The 17,305-nt window shown below is 37.8% G+C and overlaps 1 long non-coding RNA gene across 1 annotated transcript in view; it reads left to right on the top strand.

Annotated features, from left to right (window-relative positions):
• Window positions 1–17,305, top strand: part of LOC145934993 (uncharacterized) — a 130,550-nt gene that overhangs the window by 89,182 nt on the left and 24,063 nt on the right. Inside the window, exons 7-8 of the long non-coding RNA XR_014425142.1 lie at window positions 6,540–6,733; window positions 6,865–6,906. This is a non-coding gene — a long non-coding RNA (uncharacterized LOC145934993). The remainder of the gene's footprint in view (window positions 1–6,539; window positions 6,734–6,864; window positions 6,907–17,305) is intronic.

Raw genomic sequence — 17,305 nt, forward strand, 5'->3', positions numbered from 1 at the left:
ATTAAGAAGATAGATCGCACAAATATAATTTTTATTTAGTTTTTATATAGTTCTTGTGATTATGTATAATCCGACATATCTCTCTCTTCTTCGCATTGCTACAAACACATGTTATTATCTGATCAAATATTAAGTAGCCCGTATTATTAAATATATCCTCGGTCGAAAGCAAATTCGGTATTGATGCTGCTTCCTGCAGACGTCTCGCAGGCGTCTAAAGTAGAAACATGAAGTACGATAGCATCGTTGCGATAATCGCGAAGGGGAAAACGTCCAAGCGAGCACGTGTTTCGGTCCTCGCGGTTATTAGATCATGATGAATCACAGAAAGAGGCGATTCTCCCCGCGATCATCATCCTTAGAAAGATGGAAGGGACCGAACTCGACAACCACTCGACTTCTACACCGCCCTCCCCCATCTCCTCCCTTACCTCCGCAATCCTCATCGAGCCGATGCTAACAATGTTTGCAGATATATTGCGTCTCACGCATCACTTGCTCCGCAAATTGTTTTATAAACAGATTATAGCGACAGCCGGGTCGCTACCGCCGTAACGCTGGTAATATACCCCGAGACCACCCCTCCAACGGTCCTCCCTCGACCTCCACCCCATATATACACGTGGACCATTTCGTGGTCGAAAACGGTGACGATCCTCACTGAGAAACTCTTCTATGCAAACTTGCGAGAGAGAGAGAGAGAGAGAGAAATGCCTGCTTGACCTTAGATCAGTATCTCAAAGTGACCAGCCATGTTTGATCTGAAAGATACGATATTCTGTCAGATTCTCAAATGTAAAGTTTATCTGCGTTCATACATAGAACGTTCGCGTAACGATTAAATAGATTGTATACGAGCATTGAAGTTGTAGGTTGTAGAATTTATTGTATCGAAAAATTTTTAATGATATTTCAAAATTGCTAACATCTATGTGCAACGATCATCATCGAATAAATTGCTTCGCATATGATTCGAAGCTATAAACATACTCGACAATAATAGTATACAGCAATTTACGTTAAAACGAATTTAAATTGGATTAATACGTATTGTAACTTGCGCCCAATGCAGGTTACATCCCGTAGTACAGCGTGTATGAGGCGTAACGTAGTCTCTAATACGGAATATCGGATATCGATAATACGATATCCAGCTTCGCGAAAACAAACAACTATACAATGTGCAAAAATTTCCACCGATTCTTCACGGATGTAGATTAACCATCATCCTTCTCATTGACAAGTTTATTTTAAATTCTCTAACTTTCTCGAAATATTCTAGAGAAGAGTTAAGTACTTTGTAAATTGTGCTTAAAGAGCAAAAACATTGTATAAACTGTTTATTAAATTAATATAATCGGAGAATAATATCAAATTAATTTTTTTTGCACAATTTATATTATGTTATAATCTACCTATTCTTGTTATAGATTTTTTTATTATATAATTTTATATTTACTTTCGTAAAAATTACGGATAAAATAAAAGATATCTGTTGAAGAGAGAGACAAATTCAAAGTTGCACTTAATTATCTCCTAAAGCGATGAGGCTTATAAGTAGGATTCATACAAGAAATATTTTGGATAGATTCGAGAGGATGTAAGAATTGTTAATCAATATTCTTCGGTTAAGACGATTGAGGGGATGGCTGCTGGTTAGGTGCCGGTGAGGATGCAACGAATTCCTACATCCGGGAATAGGAAAAATCTGGTGAAATCGGCTCATTGGCTCGGTAATAGCGGTTACCCGTCACGCGAAGCGGAACGTGGTCCTTATTGCGGTGAACCTGAGGCTTAATGGCCTGTGACCCGGGTACGCTGCCGCGGCGCAGCTACAGTATACAGGGCGTCCGTTAGGAGAGAGTTACACGGCGAGAACTTAGTTATTCCTGGAAAGCCGGAAGAGCTAACGTCTCCGGCAGCGCGACGTGCCTGCCGGGCGTCTCCGGTCGCGTGGCTTTATAGTCCCGCATACCCTTCCCTCGCGATCGAAATGGCTGCAACCCCTGCATCCGTTTGATGACTCCTTTGGCGGGGCTTTCTCGAGATATTGCGACTTTCACGTATGGATGATCAGATATGATTATCTATGCTACATGCAAAGTCGTGTATTCATCCGTAAATTATGAATCTGCATGTAATATCGCGAATAATTATATTATTAATTTATGTTACATTAAGAAATTAGCTTTGAGCATTTTATATAAAGGAAAAAAGCTGGGCTGTACTTGATCGCAATTGATAAAGTCGAGGAAAAACATGTCGAGCAATAATTGTCTAAAAGAATTTAACAAATTATTTTTACAAAGTATTTTTTGTTTTAAAAAAAACTTTCTATTTTCAGTTTTAAAACTTCTTAAATTAATGTACCAATATTTACAGCATATTAGCCAGATTTTCCGGCATATTCGATCTTTCCTTTCCGGTTTCCCGGCCGAAGGCGAAACTACCCTTTCGAGCCGATTATTAAAACGACAACAAAAAAAAAAGAGAGAGAGAAGCATCTACTTGCGCAACCCACGAGATGTGCTTCGCACGATTACCTACCCAATCTCGAATATAATTTTCTTATTAGCTATAAAATCCAATCAACGTCGACGTTGCCTAGCCGCGCGCCGACCCTTCGTCATTTCCCTTCTCTTTCGGGATTCTGCGCTCGAAGTAAGTGAAACGAGGACGATGAGAAAATGCAGGAAAACGATATAAGAAGAAGAAAGAGAGAGAATAGAGAGAGAGAGAGAGAGAAAGAGAGAAAGAAAGAGAGATGAAGGTGACAGAAGGGAAAGAGGGGATGCTTTGAGAAGGCAGAAGGTCGACGAGGTAGTAAGGGAGGAATCAAGTTAACCGGGTCTACCGCTCTTTCTCACTTATTTCGCAGGGCGCGCATAATGCGATTCCCGTGACCGTCTCTGATGTTGTGCTATGGTTGCAGCCAACCAGCCCCTGACCCCCGGAGGCATGGTCGCCATGAACTGGCCCTGCCCTTTGTTTTCTGTGCGGTCCTTCCAATTATATCAAAATAAAAGAGTGCGTAGGGAATAGACCCTCGTTTTCGTCCCTACAGCCCCTGTTCTTATTCTTCTGCTTCTTCTCCTTTTTTTCTGCTTCTTGTTCTTCCTGGTTTGATCTTGTTCCCTCTCTCGTTCTCTCCCTTTCTCTATTTATCCCTCTCCCCTGATCTTCTTGATTCTTGAGACTCTTGGCCCCTTCGTTGTACCGTTACTCGAGAACTTCATGATATGGTTTTTGAGTGAGATATCTCATAGGCGGAGTCTAGCGCACCCTATACACGTCGTTGCACAAGGGTAGAAGTTAAGGAGAAATGTCCACCTGTCTTAATTTTTGTAACAAGATAGTATCACGTTTCGAAGAAAAGGATATAAGGAAAAAAAGCATTAAAATTATATATTTTAGTGAATCAATGTATATAATGGACATACACACACAACATAGACAGGAACATTGTTGTATATATTAAAAAATTTCTCTCTCTGAAGAAACAAAAATATATACTGAAAAAGATACTAAAATATTTAATTAAATAAAAATTATATAAAAATAATATTTTAAAAAATATATAAAAATAATAAAATTAATATATAAAATAATTTTAATATATATAGACAAATTATTTTATATATTTTAATATTACAATCTTATATATATCAGCGCCTATAGTTCAATCGAAAAATGAAAATTTCTGGAAAATTAATTTTTGGAATACAAAATTATATGACGATAAGACCATAATTAAAACGTTGAACATCACTAAGCTGTAAAACTAACGAAGGATAGAATAAATAAAACGTTAATCCTTTCAACCGAATTTATGTCAATAAAAAAATAACTAGCCCCTATTCGTTGAAGACGAACGACAATTGCTGTCGCTTTACCCTCTCTCTACCCTTCTTCTTCTGGATTATTATATTCTTCTTGTCCACGTTGATATGTTCCAACGTATCGGTCTACCGCGGAAGGGAATAATGGGCGCATCCTGCTATAGGACGTTGAATGGAAGAAGAGGAGGTTCGGCCTTACGCCAGAATCCCTGCTAAGGGAGAGACAGCGCCTCCCTCCTCTTTTACGCGCCTCGCTGGTTACAGACCACGGACTTGAATCAATTAAAGTTTAATCCGGAACCCCGGGATCGCAGGAAGATTTGCCCCCTTGTCCATGTCTCTCGTCTTTCTTTTCCATTACTCTTTCCCTCCGTTATTTCGTCTTCTTCTTTTGTCTGATATTTCCTAAAAATTCTAGAATACAATATTCGATAATGTCGAAATTACAATTACTCTTGCGCACTTTTCGTATAAATCATAATTGTACGAAGCGAGATGATATCTAGAACGTTATTTTACAACTACCAATTTTTTTTAATTAAAAATCTTCAAGACATTATACTCCTCTCAATAATACGTAGATAATGACAAGAACAAAGAATTCTTATTAAAAATACCGAAAATAAAAGTTTCTGAAATATTTGAAGAGTATTTAACACGACAGAAAACAGTGTAAAATGTGTAAGAGGAGAAAAAGAAATAACATCAAAAAGAGACCGAAAGAATAAGTAGCGTCTTTTCTATGAAACACAAGGGGGTCCAGACAGGGGGCTTTCAAACTGTATCGCTTACGCGAAGGGTTCCCTTCACAATGGAGATCCGCAACGAGCGGAAAGAGTAGTTATCCGTAATATGGGGTGACGCGTGCTGATGAGTCGAGCCGGAAGTTTCGATCGTGCCGTCGAAAATCTCCCCCGGTCATCTTTGTCCCCTGTTGAAAATGGCGTTCGATAGTTCGACCATGTGTAGTGCACTCTTCGGTTCAATTATATAAACGCGAAATGTATAAGATATTATACGTCATAAATTTGTAATTAAAATTAAAACATTAAGAATATATGAAAGATAGAAGCGCAATGAATATTGAACATATACATATTGAGAATAATAATCTTATGATAAACACTCTTAATCATAGAACGATTTCTTTCGCACATTATATTCCGTACATTTGTAAAACGTATATTCTGCGTGCATCTGCAATCTTGATTTCTGACTTTTCATTCGCGCAGTGTAGAATAATGTTCGGTCCGTTTGTTTGTAATTATACCGTTGACCCGTGCGACAATCCCTCATTTTTCCGTACTCGAAACAAAAGCACATTAAATCTTATTGTTCCTACGTCAGTAATTAAAGCTGAAGAATTAGCCAATTGTTCCTCGCGAAGCCGTTGGATTCGCACGGATAATAAATAAAGCTTCTGACCGCCGCCCGACCGCGTTCAATAAATTAATTATAAGAACAAGAGCAGAACAAGAGAGACGCATCGAATGTTCAAATACTGCATTCTTTTTTTTACTAAGAATACTATAATTATTACAGCAAGATTTGTATATTGATATCGTTCTTGTTTATACAATATTTGTATATTGCTTATTAAGAATTATATCAAATCCTGTGTCTTAATATTATTAAGACGCAATCTAATTTTTTTCTAAACAAATATGAAGACTTTGAATGATTTTATCTATACTAGAACAACACAAGCGCGCTACGCGCGCGCTATTCTTCGATTTTATATTAAAAAGAATACTATTTTTAAAAAAATAATATAAAGTTTGTTTAAACTCGATTAATATTTTTTCACAGAAATCAGCTGATTAAAGCGTTAATTTGCTAATTAAATTTTAAAATAATAATGAAAAAATTAAATAGTGATATGTTGTAAATAATATGTTATTTTTGATTAATATTTTTTGACAGAAATCAGCAAATAACTGTCAAAAATATTATAACATATTTTATTTAAAACATATTATTATTTTAATTTTTATAACATATTATTTTAAAAATTAATTAGCAAATTAACGCTTTAATCAGCTGATTTTTATCAAAAAATATTAATAAAGCGGAAATTTACTAATTAAATATTCTAGTTTACATATTTATATTTATATTGTGTATGTTATAATTTGCTAATTAAATTTTAAAATAATAATATGGTAAAAGTTATAAAATAGTAATATGTTGTAAATAATATGTTATAATTTATTCTCGATTAATATTTTCTCTCTAAAGTTATATCTTTTCGAACGAATCTCCTTCGAGTTTTAATTAATTATTAAATTAAGTCATGTTCAGTTATCGCGCGCGCTATTAGAGTGAAGTTGCCGATGTTCGTAGCCTCGGCCATTATTGAAACGCCGCGAGTATCAGCAGTTGGAGCTGCGTCCCGCTGTGATTAATTAGTAAGCATAATCGTTAGACACGATTTCTAACCTTTGTATTATAATATTTATCAATCGCATATCATAATTTCAACGGTAATATGTAGTCGTAATTGTTTGAAACGCATATTTTGCGAAAAATTCGATGCAAAATTTCTTGCCAACATAACCCAACTTAATCTGTTGTCGCGCGCGCGAATGCGTTGCGATCCGTGGATATATTTATCGTTAATTCTAGTTTATATATTTATATTGTGTATGTTATAATGCGAAATAAGATTATTCTAATATGTATGTATTTTATTTGTTACAGATAGCACTGCGATACACAGTGCGATTCACGCGTCGTGTCGGGAGTGCCGTGTAAAGTTTCACGTGTCGGGAGTGCCGTGTAAAGTGTCGGGCGATCGTAATTCGTATTTTCGCGAGTGTCGTGAGTGCTACCATGGACCAAGAGAGGAGGAGGAGGCCCAGGGAGGCATCGGGCGACATCGGGGCAACTATGAGGTATGCAAAATAAAACATTAAACTGCATTGTTTATGAGATATTCGACCACAGATGTCTATATTAGTATAGACATCTGTGTATTCGACACACACATATGTATATATATAATTTATGAATATTTTGTTTTCAGATCAATGTGCTGTGGATTACAACTCCGCTATTGCACGTATCGGTGAGTGAGAAATTGTTTATTTCATAATATTTCTATAGCGGTAATGGGGATATATATTTTGAAAATATTAAAATAGTAACATGTGTTTTAAATAATATGTTATAATATCTTATGTGCGATTAATATTTTTTGACAAAAATTAGCTTTGATAATTGTCAAAAATATTAATCGAATTTAAAATATTATAACATCTCTTTCTAAAAAGGCACGTTAAGTCGATTCTTGCAAGTATTGTTGCATCTTTTCCGATGCTGATTAACTGTTTCGAGTCGCATTGTGCGTTATATTCGTAGCATCAAGAGGCTGTCATCGCGAGGGTTAATAGTTTAACAGTTTGTTCAAAATAAAATTAAATAAAATAATACGTTTTAAATAATATGTTATAATATACTTTAAACTCGATTTTTGATAGTTATCAGTTGATTTCTGTCAAAAAATATTAATAAAGCGTTAATTTGATAATTAAATTTTAAAATAATAATATGGTAAAAAATTAAAATAGTAATATGTTGTAAATATATTGTTATAATGTCTTATCCGCGATTAATATTTATTGACAGAAATCAGCTTGATAACTGTCAAAAATATTAATCGAGTTTAAAGTTTTATAAAATATTATTTAAAACATATTATATTATTTTATTTAATTTTATTTTGAACAAACTGTCAAACTGCTAACCCTCGCGATGACAGCCTCTCGATACTACGAATATAACGCACAACGCGACAGCCAATCAGCATTGCGGAAAAAAGGCAACAATACTTGCGAGAATCGACTTGCATGCTTATTCTATATTTCTTTTCGCCGGATCAACCAGAAATTGCGATTGCAAAAACTTGTCTGTCTGACCAAAACAAAAAGACAAAGTTTTCTATGTCATAAGAGAGTTTGGCGATTGCTCAGTCCTCCTGCCTCAGTCCCAAGAGTGTGTCTTGGTTCAACTTTCCTTTTTGTCTCTTCTTTCGACTAACTTTTTGAGCGAGAGAGAACGCGTTTGTAACGTACATTCTATTTCTTAGACTACGACAAACTTTCATAAAATAAGACGTTGAACCATTACGCATACAGTTTCGATAGGTTGCAATTTATCTAACCAGCTTCTAAATTATTAAGCAAAACAGTATATACAAAAGATATATTTTTTATTTTAATTAAAATTTTGTCACAATACTTAACATAAAAATTTATTTTGTTATAGTTTTTAGTTTCTTTTTAGTTATAGTTTTAGCGAAAAAAAATATTTTTTTTAAATTTTATTTACATAAATATATTATTAAGGTATTTGATCAATCTCTCGTTTAAGGGAGCGATGTGAAAAAAATATTAGTAAGCAAAACGTTTTGTTTTTTAAATACCCGCAGGTTATATGCACGATGTAAATTAATAAATTATGTGCAAACCCCCGATACCGACCACTTTTTCCATTGCATTTCGTTTCAATCTCCATATTCAGATAAATATTTTCGCCTAATTGTTAGTTAATGAACCGTAAAGCATGAAAAAATTAATAATTTTCGTATAAATGGAACATAATAATATCACTCGCTAAATCGAATTGCGAGGAAAAAACGCCGAATGATTGCAATGCGTTGCCGATGGTGGGAGGATACTGCGCAAATCAGGATTGCTGGTCACGATAAAACAATTCTACAAAATGCTCTCTAGATTAAAATGCGTACAAAATGAGAAGCGCAAATTACCGAACAAATTGTTGGCGTATTATCGAATGCGGTGCTCGTGAAAGTAATATTCGTATTTCAAAAATGAAGGATGACCGTACACCGTGAAGAGTGCATTTCGCAAGCTCATTACACGGACCGGGCATGAATGTAAAAATCTCCGGTTACGCGTATGGTAATCGAGAGAACGTTCGCAGAATAATTCCCTTCTTCTCTCTCTATAACGAATCCTCTCCGATCGATGTACCAGCTGCGCGGAAAAAGTCGATCTGCATACTCCACAGCGTCCGTCGGAAGGAAATCGCTCTGACGGTCGTCGATCGAGCATGACGAAGCGCTTGTGCGATTTCCTGGTTCAACGAAAAATCGTTACGATCGGCTTTCGTGACCGGCCTAATCGCAATGACAACGCAATCGTAAAACGCGTATACGAATCGTAAAACGTATTTATCCTTCTTAATTACTGATATTACAAATAATGCTCGTAATTTTTGTTTTTTTATATTTTTTTTGTATCTATTAGTCGATTGCATTTAAAAAAATGTAACGCAATTAAAAATATATTTATTTTTAGATTCGCAGTGTTGACGTCGCAAAATCGTAAAATATCACTCCTCAAACTAGGCCATTTATTTGAGAACGTCTTAGTAGTAGAGCACGTTGTATTGCGAAACGTGAAAATGTTCAGTTTCCAGTAAAGCATCTTAGTTTCCGAGGCACGCGCGCGTTTCTAACAACAGAGAGTTTACCTAAGTCCCGCTCTCAGCACGCGCTGATTCGCGAAATCAACGAGAGACCCGTGTGCTTTGCTTCGTCCAAAAAATTTGTGCGAAGTGTTTGGATGTGCTATTGTTTTCCTGCCCGTTGTATCGGCCGTTTATCAAATAGCTGCAGTTAATCCGGTTATGGGTGGTCGCGCGCGAATCGGCCGAAGACAGTGGCGAGAGATCGCAGGCGGAGAAAAGCGGGACGCTTCGGGGGCGGATAGAACAGGGGGTTCGCTGATTGCAGCGAGTAATGACGGGAGCCGAGGGGTGTGCAGTAGCCTGGAAGTAAGTAAAAATTTTAAATTTAGTTACAGCTCGCGCGCGCGACCCCGACTAGGCATCGTCTGACGTTCGTTCTCGCCGGTTTGCGAATCCCGCGAATATATGGCGGGACAGGATGAGTCAGCGAGCATAGTAATCGTGGTGATTACGCCACGACGAGAATGGCAATAATTTCATGAAACAGGACTGACAAAATCGTGTATAAAAATATCTATCATATAAAAATAACTTAAAAAATATATAATAGAAAATGCAAGATGTCACGTTATAACGTTGTCAAAAATGCCATCCAAGAAAAAAGAATACATAAATACTCGAAAAAATTTTAATCCGAAAATTTAATTTAGAATGATGGATGCACAAAATAAAAAGATTTATTTTGCATTTGAAATATTCAGGCATTCGTGTATTTGACGTACTGTCCAGCCCTGTAGGATAACGTCGCGAGGAGGCCAATGATCCGGGTGTTGTTCGTGTTCATCGGGAACGGTGTCGGCGTCAGGAGGGTGGTTGCGAGCTTTAATAAGGGCTGCCGAATTTCACACTGACTTGACGAAGTTGGGCCGGGGGAAAGTTTTTCGCGGCGGCAATACCACCCCCGAGTGGCGACTCAGAGCGGCGGATCCAAAGGGGCGAGCGGGGTGAAATCGAGGGTTGGCAGGAAGGGAAAAAGATTCGGGGGAGAATGGCGAAATGTGGAAGGGAGGCGTGCGGCTGATCGGCTCGAATAAAGTTTGGGTCGCGCTCCGCGCGCGTGCCCGCGCCACGCACACGCGCGTTTCGTATATATAGGCGAGCTAAGCGATCGACAGCCGGATTATTGGAGTATTAGAACTTGTCTCATAACTCACGGACCTAATGGCCTCTGACCCAGCGATTCGGCGCTGCGCTGCGTATTGCCTTTGACGCGACGGAGGATATATGTCGGTCTGCAGCTCTGCACTTTGTCTGCCGCGAACGCGCTCTTATTATTTTTTTTTCTTTTTACTTTATTGTTTTTCGGCAACTCAAGACGGTTGTGTAGATATCAGGTTTGAATCTTTTTAGCCGATACGTTTTCTACAAGCTTGATTTTATTCTTCTCTTTATAAGACATAAATATAAATTTTATATAGAAAATAGAAAAGTTCCAGAAGTTCTGGATAAACAATCTTGATAAAGAATGCATACAAAACATTATTGTTTCAACAACAATAGTGTTTTAATTGAATAAAATATTTATAAATAAATTCAAGAGAATTATATTCTACGCTTTCGCCAGAAACTCCAAATTAATCACAGAGTCGAAAGAATCAAGATTGCAAAAATCGAGGGCGCAAAACCAAGATTCGTTTCGCGAGGGACGCTCTTGGTCAGGAAAGCGAACAGCTGCGAGCACGCCGGTTCGCACTCGGGAGAGCGCATCAGACGGACTCGCAACAGGATTGTTTTAATGCCATTTAAACTAATCGAATTAGAGAACGAACCGATGTGACGATACGGCACGATAAAAAAAGGACTGGGCGGGAGGGCTAGGACGAGCGGGGAAAGGTAGTTGGAGACTCGGATACGGGACGAAGGCAAGAAGGGGCCTCGGGACAGAGGAACGGGGGGTGTACGGATGGGCACGCAAAAGGGGCGCGTGGATGTGCAACAACAACCCCTCAGCCTCCTGCAAACTCCGCAGCTGCCAGGCGCAGCGCCCGCTCGACCGGAAGTAACGCGACTACTGCCTACAACACGTCTCCGTCTCGCTCTCCTGCTGTCTATCTCGCTGCTGCCACCCTCCTTCGTTCTGCGTGCGCGCTCTCTATTTCTCTCTGTCGCCTCTCTTTCTCTCCTGCTCATCATCACCCGCTACCGACTCGCACACCCCTCCACTGTCATTTACATGCGTACACACTCGGGGGATGATGCACGTCTCTCCCTCTCTCTCTCCCTCTCTCTCTCTCTCTCTCTCTCTCTCTCTCTTTCTCTCCGTTCCTCTTGTGGTTGACTCCGCGCGGGAACACGATTCGCAGCGAGCGGAAGCGAAGTGCACGGTTCTCTTTCACCGAAAAGAAACGCGACGTCGCGACATCCACGTCAACGCCGGCTATGACATCCCGACACGCTCACTAGCTGAAGGAATAAACCACTCCAAAACATTTTTACACGATTTGCATAAGCACTGATAGTTTTTAATTTAATAAACTTTTCTAAATCTCTGGTAACTTCTTCGTAAAACTTATTAAAACTATTATATATAAAAACGTCTCTCTCTTTTTTAATGTTTTTACATGATTACATCCAGCGTATGATTTGATACGTATGTAAATCGCAATATTTTAAATGACGCATCTTCTACACATCCATATTTAATTCCTGCAATGCACAAAATTCGCGTCGAATCAAATTTTTTCTAGATGAACAACTTCGCACGTGTTTACCAAATGCAAAAAAAAACGCATCTGACATATAAGAGCTATAAATCGTGCATCTCTTTCTCTCTCTTTTTATCATTTTCTTATTCCGAATTAATAAATACTAATTGAGATTTTAGAAATATAAAAAAAGTAATTTAATAGTTAGTTAAATAAATTGCTGTTCAAAATTCGCATTTTCCTTTTTACTTGGATATAGTTAATTTATTGCATTTGCGTACAAATTAATGTATTATTATTTGTAACAATAGTCGACATCAACAATGTATTTTCTCTGTTATAAGAAAATTGGTCGTTAATCCTCATTATGCTAACAAAAGGTATAAAAACATTGCGACATTAGCTGTCGCGCTGCAGTGAGCATCACAATATAGATAATACATGCACTTAAACGGCAAATTAAATTGCTCCGTGACACCCCAGCGTATATTGGGTGTGTAGTATGCCTGTTGCCTATTACAGGTCTCCTCTTTGTTCTCCCTCTTTACCTGTTCTCCACGTCAGTAAATTACGCACACCCTCTCTTCTTTCATTAATGCCCTCAAAAGGCACTCCAATACTACGTATTCGTTTATTTGAAGGCATGATTATCCGATGATATAACGAATGGTTATGAAATATCTTCTACTATAATATTACGTAATGATTGATAAGATTATGTTGTAACCATAAAAAAATTACCCTAATAAAATTATGATATTATGACGATTATTTAGCTACAATATATAAAAATAATAAAAAAAACACGTATAATAACAGGAGGCATTAGAGAAGCAGGAAATTGGGAATAAATGGCGTATTCTTTCCGGAAGTTTATAAAATATTTGCATTGTCAGAGGTTTACGCCTCACTATATAGCGGCAAAGAACCTGAAAGTTTCTTGTGAAACAATTTCCAATTAAAAATCGTAACAATTAGCGATCTCTTTTCTTAACTCCGCGGAATCTTAAAAGCCAAGAGTCACGATGTCAATTCCGCGAATCAAGGAATAGAGAAACGAGAGAGGAAATGCGGAACGCAAAGGCATAAAATTCGCGCGCGCGTCTACGCGCATGGAACCACGCGCCGATCCAACCCTCCGTCAAAAGCACCACGAGAGCGACCGGTAGCAACCCTCCTATCGATGTCGCTCCGCCCCTTGCCACCACTCTCGTTGCACCCCCGATAGCCGTCTGGCGCGTATAGTCGCCTATGGGGTTGCAGCCCCCGTCGGTGCAACGCCATCGGGATCCGCCGGCATCCCTTTTCACTCCGTGCAACCCTTCAACGATGCGCTCGACCGTCCGTCCATCCGTCCGTCCGTCCGTCCATCCGCATCCCTCTCGACGATCTACATTCCGCGCCATCCATCTCTCATCCACCGCGGCAGATGCGGACTCGTCGTTTCCAAATCAACGACACTAACTTTTCGCGGATGCGCCTCTTCTCGATCTTCCGTCTCTTCTCGAAACTTTCAACTCTTCGCTTGTAGCTTTCATTTTCCCGGCATTACGGTATTACTTGTTTCTTTGTTTACTACAGGTCGCGTATTCGCGAACACACACACACACACACACACGCATATGGTGGAATCATTTTTATTTATGCCCAAATACTCAGCACAACGCGAGAGTAAACGAAGGAAAGTCTCAAAGATTTCTTCTTTCATCTATCTCAGTCGTTTGTCAGACTTTTGGCCTGATTACGAAGAAGCATGGCTTGCGCTTATCGTGATTAAAAAAAGTAACTCTTTTTCTACATAATATTAAATCGACGACATGTTAACGCTTAGGTGCATTAAGAGCATTAAAACTTGTGCCATAAGCAGTAAATTATTGCTATGCTATTCCTATATTTAAAACATTATATATTATTAAATATTTGTATAATTGGATTTAATTAAAATAAAATGTTATAAATAAAGATTTTTTAAAATAATAAATATGTATTATATAATTTGATTAAGATACATATTAAATTGGTTCATAAAAATAAAAAGAATACACCGCTAGCTTTCAACTCATTTTTTAATGTTCTTATAATTTTATGTATTGTTATTTCTTCATTCATAATTAAAAAATAAGTAATAAAAAGCAAAGTAAATAGTTGAGAAATAAAATAATTTTTAATTAATTAATATAAAACACATTTCCATTATATCCGATATATTACGCGATATTACATTATTTGCTGATAAATGAAATTTCTTGCAATATTTTTGTTTCGTGTCATAGGTGATATTTCTATCTTATTTTCATTCTATATTGTTCATCTAATACATCAGTTCGCGTCTTCGTGAATTGAGTATTCGCCCTGATGCAAATTCTGCCGAGGCATTAATTTACATATTGCTGAAGTATGTTTTCGAGCTTTAAACTTTCACATCATATTCGTAGTACATCAACAGCAGAGAAACCATCTTCGAATATTGTATGCAAAGATCTTGCAATCTGCGAACGTCTGTCGAAACGGAGTTCTATTGATGATGAAACTATTCACATGATTGTTACATAAATGTACGTAGACATTTTATTTTACAGTTTATCTTAGATTAAATCTTTGGTCGCGCGCACACATTGCCAGTATTACATTTAATAATTCTAACATATTTTTTATATATATGTATTTAATTAAAATAAGTCACGCAAATGTAAATCGACGAGGCGGATTTCAATGAAAATCATAGATGCTATAGGAATGATACTTGAATTTCCTTTTATAAATATTCTAATCCAAAGAAGCATGAATAATTCCACAACTCCCCGTTTTCTACTCCGCGTTACGTATATCTTCTTCGCGATTCACGATGAAGAGAACACATCGACTTTAAATCTCGGGCAAACGGGCAACCTCTAGACCTTGCTACGAATCTCCTTTCATTAGTTGAAGTAGGAAACCATCCAGCCAGCCCAATCAGCCAACCAACCAGCCAACCTATCTACCTACCTACCTGCCAACTAACCATACATCCAACCACCGCAACGACCTATCCACCACCACCATTACCAACATGGCATCATCGCGAACAAACCGAAGCTTCCATGATCCACTCTCGTTTATAGCGCCCAGCTTCTAATCTTGCGTGCGGTTGACTCGTTTTCAATGAATACAATGCCGTGGCAGATCATATCAAATATGAAAACGGGAAATTAACGAGTGCTTCAGCCGTCTCGTTGCTCGATGCCACCGATCTGAATCGGCATTTCCGCCGGTTCGGCACTTTGTCGAATTAAATAGGAACGATAGGAATGAAAGGTGGAGCGGGAGAAAGGGCATAAAATATCGATATCTTGTTCGAGCATCGGAGATCTGGATAATATGTCAAGTACAATAAACCCGCGACTCGATAGGACCGAACTAATGGATAGACATATTTTCCTCGAAAGGCGTTTGCAGACACACGCACACTATAGCATTCCAATCTCTTCGTATTATCCTTTTATGTCCACACAATTCGCGAGTGAAGATTTTATATTAAAAGTAGTTGAACGTAGACATTTTTAAAAATAGGATCAATTTCATCAATATTGATTATATTATACAAATTTAATCTGAATTTAAATAGTTTTTTGTCTCGTTCTAAATCTAATTTTAGAAAAAGGCAATGTATATTACGATTTACTCAGATTATGTCTTCTTTGTACTTAGTCTCATTTGCGAGGGCTCGAACCCACTTCGTTAGACGAGCCACTTCCCATTGTTTCCAAAGCACAAGCAAACTATGCACTTTATCCCCTAAACAACTAGCAGTGCCTTTAACCCACTTACAGCCCCAACATGTTGTAAACAGATATTCACAACTAAAGTCCGCTCAAGTCGATCAATTCAAATCTGGATGATATATAACACACCAACTGTAATATTCAATTTTAATCGTACGATGCAAAATTATGCGAACGAATGCGTGTCCCAAGTAAATAAAGTATTAAATTTATCCGCACGGGTAAGAAAGAATGCACATGCAAAAAATATGCACATGAATAAAAAATTAGATTAGCAAGAGGTGTATCGGATATCGGAGTCCTTCGCATCATTTCACCATATCCTCATACGTAACATGCACGTCATACATGAACGCGGAAAGTTATAAGAGGAGCATACTCTCGTAATATCATGACAAAGAATGATAATATCTCTTATGTCAGAGTTCCTGGAATATTTTTTTATTCCACTCTACGACAGAGTTAATTATATAATATCGATCGAATCGTGATTGACGATGCATAATTTTTTTGAAAGTTATATTTATTACAATTAAAGCAAAGTTTGAAATAAATATATAAGTCCGAGTAAAATAAACCGAATTTATAATTAAATAATTTCTGGGATTTATTAATAAAAGTAACTTGATAAACAAGACAAATGTCACTGTCGCAGTTAAAAGCTTTCTGTAATTTTAACAATTTAAAAAAAATGGCAACGAAGATGATATCAGACCAAAAGAAATATCCTCTTCGTAGATGTGCGCAATATGATACTTTACGAGATGCAATAAGTTCGCTGCAATTGAAGCGAGTATCATCGTCGCCGACTTGAAAAGGCCGTGCCAAAAAGCGGAGACGTCACAAAAAGCGTCTGTGACGCATAGTGCAAAAAGGCTGGTGTAAGAGGAAGATTGTAATTAACTTTCCGCATTTTTTTTGTTTTTTTGTTTTTTTGTTTTTTTTCTTTTATTTTGATGATGTGCGTCGCGATGACAGGTTACTCGCAATAGTCAAGTATTCAAGATGCGCGCACTGGGTTCATCTCTAAGGACTCTCGATTCTTCGATTGCTCGTACGTAGGCACGAATGCGAGCAGAAGCACGAAAAGGAGGTAAAGGCTTCTTCTATTACCGCTCCTCGACGTTGTTGCTGCCGCTGCCGACGCTGATGCCTCTGCTATCTCTTCAATCCTTCCAGTGAGAGGGATCTCTCCCGGTAGTTGGTGCACAAAGCTTATTATGCCGGCACGGCTCTCTTCGTCCAAGAAGCTCCGGCAGCGTGCTCGCTCTGCCATGACACAAGCTAAGTTGATGGCACTCGACGAACATGCTTCCTGTCTACATCCCTGAATCGGTGGAATGCTTTTGCTCCGCGCGTCTCTACTTCCTAGCCACTTCTCCTGTTCCGTCCCTCCGTCTCTCAACATTATATATATTTCTATCTTTGGTACATCATAATCAATATAAAGTTATAAGAATTCTTTTTCAGTTAATAAATGTGTATTTAAATATCAGACAATATATTTATAATCACTAATAATGTTCGCGCTTAAATTGCGAAGCCTTTAAATCTAAATCGAGAAACC

The sequence above is a fragment of the Prenolepis imparis genome, unplaced genomic scaffold (genome assembly GCF_030444845.1).
Source record: "Prenolepis imparis isolate NDT839.2.m4 unplaced genomic scaffold, iyPreImpa1.0 SCAF_4, whole genome shotgun sequence".
Classification (NCBI taxonomy): domain Eukaryota; kingdom Metazoa; phylum Arthropoda; class Insecta; order Hymenoptera; family Formicidae; genus Prenolepis; species Prenolepis imparis.